General features: G+C 43.1%; 1 pseudogene; it reads right to left on the bottom strand.

The window, feature by feature from the left end:
• Window positions 1-733: 733 nt before the first annotated feature.
• LOC136503068 (serine/threonine-protein kinase BSK1-2-like) lies at window positions 734-1,483 on the bottom strand (annotated as a pseudogene).
• Between the last annotated feature and the right edge of the window lie 1,850 nt (window positions 1,484-3,333).

Genomic DNA, 3,333 nt, shown 5'->3' with positions numbered 1-3,333 from the left:
TAGGAGGTGGAATCGAGAACTGTTGGAAATAATTTTTTTCCATTCTTGCTAAAGTTCCTAAATTAGAAGGCTTTATTGGGAACTTTGAGTATACCTGAAATCTATCCGTAACCGTACCACTTCCATCCCTGCTATCCTGGATGCAGGTTCCAGGCTGCATAGATTGCCGCAGCATCAACACAGCAGCATTGTTCCTCAGAGAGAGAGCACATGGAGACACCAGTAATGCACAAACAGCTCGAGTTACTATTACTAACAATCTATATTAATGGAATTAATGCCCAGAGAAACCGTTTTTCACAAGCAAAGACATGTTTAATTATTAGCTTCGGCGACAGGGGCCCTCCCGAAGAACCAGCAACCTATATTAAGTTCTGAACTCCCATGCAACGGATGCTATATACATGGGACCAAAAAATGAATAACCTATCATAGAAGTGCCAAACCAAATGGATTTTCATCACAGGGCTCCAGAGTCCAGGGAGCAAAGAGCATCTCTGCAGTTTTCACTTTTCCTAACTTCTAATTCTAAACCACGCAATATACTAAGCGCTTTTTACAAGGTGGGAAACAGGGGTGGAACTAGCACGAATTTTGAGTGACGGCTTGTTACTGATGGACCTCTATAGCTATATGAAATAAGGTATATTTTCTTTGGAAACCCAGAATTTGAGGGGGGCACGTGCCCCCTCTCCTTGTGTATTGGATCCGCCCCTTCTCTGAGCTGACGATGTCAAGAAACTTTTGTGCTCTTTTGCCTCCTCTCTTCTAGTTGTGATGCCTCGTTCAACATGTCCATGGCGTCACTTCGCATGTTTAGCTTGGATAATGCAACTGCCTGCATGTACAATAATGTTGTCAGCCAATCAGGGTAGATGATATGTGCTTGCATTGCATCACGGAGGGCAGCATCAAGTTGGTCACACATAAGGTAGCACAGGCTTCTGGCGAATACAGTCGGTGATACCATTGTCCCCACATTGACAAACTGTGAAACAAACACAGGGAAAGAAGAATAAACTACATTGGAGTGTTCCTTTTGTTTTAGACAGATGGAATAAACTAGACTACCCCGGTCTCTACAGCTACATTTGAGTGATATATCTGGGGGCTCTTAAGGGCTTTTCATGAACAAGAAACACATGCCCACCTGACTGTAACAATTAATTGCTGCCCTAAAATCTGTCTTTGAAGGCAGTCACCACGTTTCCTTGCATCCAACATATCCCTCGTCTGCTATGTCCATTCCTAAAAAGATAGCTGCAGAATGGAGAATGATGCCGGTTTCACAGATCCTACAAGACAGAAAGATTGGAACCAGAATGCACTCATTTATTTTACCTCATTGCTCCCTTCATCATCTCTTCTGTAATTAATGTGTTGTAAATAGGATCTAATGGATGGCAGTTAGGTCCATTCTGGAATAGACTTCTCCCATGGGAGTAAGAGGGTGCTGTGGAGCAGTGGCGGAGCCAGGGGCCATGCTCCCCCCTGCCCCCCCCCCTAACATATCTGTTGATGTCGAAAGTGATCCGAATCACACACCAAAAGGGCCTTGGACGCCCAAGCCGCTACGGACTGAAGAACGCAGCGAGGATGTCACTCTTTCGTGGTGAAAAACAGAGAGGTTTACAAGCAAACCACCAAAGGATAACCAACGTACTTGCGTGACGAAGAACCAGCTAGTTTCTAGGCAAACTAGCAAAGAAACCATTGAAACTCTCTCCCAGGAGGGACCCCGTCAGGGCAAGGACGTCGCCGGGTTGCCCTAGGTCGGCCGGCAAGCCTAGGATGCCATCCTTGGTCGTCGGATCAAGGGATGAACAGCTTGGAGGTTGGAGAAGAGGGTAAAAGGGTTGGAGTAGAGGTAGTAGATTGATTTGTTTGACGATTAGATAGATGGAAACTTAATTGGCCATGATCCTCTCATATATATAGAGGGGGTGGTCTTATCCCAGTAGAAAACCTCTTCAAGACTTAATCTCCAAGTTTCTCATGAGTTTGGAAGAGTTGGGATCGAGTTTGGACTCTCCCTGATTCAGACTGCGAAAATCAAAAGTTCTGACAGGGGGTCAGAAGTTCTGATTTTCGCGCAAAGCCAACACCTCCAAGCGAACATCAGAAGTTTTGACGGGGGTTCAGAAGTTCTGATTTCCGCACAAAGTCAGCACTTCTAGGAGAAAATCAGAAGTTCTAATAGGGGATCAGAAGTTCTGATTTTCGCACAAACTTAGAACCTCCAAGCGAAAATCAGAGGTTCCGACAGGGGTCAGAAGTTCTGGTAACATGAGATTTTCTTGAGGGAACAACTCCTTCATCCAGACTCTGAATTAGATGTTCCATATATGTTTTTTGACCGTCTCGACAAGAGGAATGCAATGGTAAAGCCCGTTCCATATTTTGACAACTTCATAAAATGGACAATTTTGGTTGTCAACATATGCCCCCTCTATTTTTAAGTGAATGATGCATAAACCTGAAAATACTTAATGAAACAAAACAAAGCCAAGTAGCGACGATACCCATCTCATCGGTTGCTCAGCGACTAAGGGCGATGTATACATCGGCCATTTTTGTTCTAAGGATGATACATGTATCAACCATTATTTGGAGAGCACTTAGGCTTCTTGCCAAATACTTGGAAAGTACCTTTTCAAATACCTCCCGTTGATTGCTCTTGTGAGACGTTCACCTTGTAATGTCTCTAGCAAATAAGAATCATCGAATATGACTTTCATCACTTTGTAAGGATCCTCCCAATTTGGTGACCACTTGCCAAATTGATTGCGCTTCGATCCAATTGGTAGTATGGTTTTCCATACTAATTCTCCCACTTGGAAGGATTTGCTCTTGACTTTCTTGTTGTATGCTTTGGCAACTCGAGCTTTATCTTTCTCTATTTCCTTGAGAGCTTTTAATCTCATATTAGTCACCTTATCGATGTTATCCATCATCAAATCATGATACACAACAATTGATAGATCATTTTACTTAGCAAGACTATATGCATCCAAATTCACCTTGACAGGCAACACAACCTCTTGACCATATACTAACTCAAAAGTAGTAACCTTTGTAGCACCATGCCTTGAAATGCGATGTGCCCATAGAGCCTCAAACAAAACTTCATGCCACCTCCTTGGATTCTCCTGAATCTTCTTTTTGATGAGCTTGATCAAAGTCTTATTACTAGACTCAGCTTGGCCATTAGCTTGAGCATAGTATGGAGATGAATTAAGCAACTTGATCTTATATAATTCGACAAATTCCCTCACCTCTTTGGACATAAACGAGGTCCCTTGATCTGTAGTTAATGTTTGAGTGATGCTGAAT

Source organism: Miscanthus floridulus, chromosome 14 (assembly GCF_019320115.1).
Source record: "Miscanthus floridulus cultivar M001 chromosome 14, ASM1932011v1, whole genome shotgun sequence".
Taxonomy (NCBI): domain Eukaryota; kingdom Viridiplantae; phylum Streptophyta; class Magnoliopsida; order Poales; family Poaceae; genus Miscanthus; species Miscanthus floridulus.
Note: the sequence above shows the minus strand (reverse complement) of the source record. Positions and strands in the feature narration are given on the sequence as shown.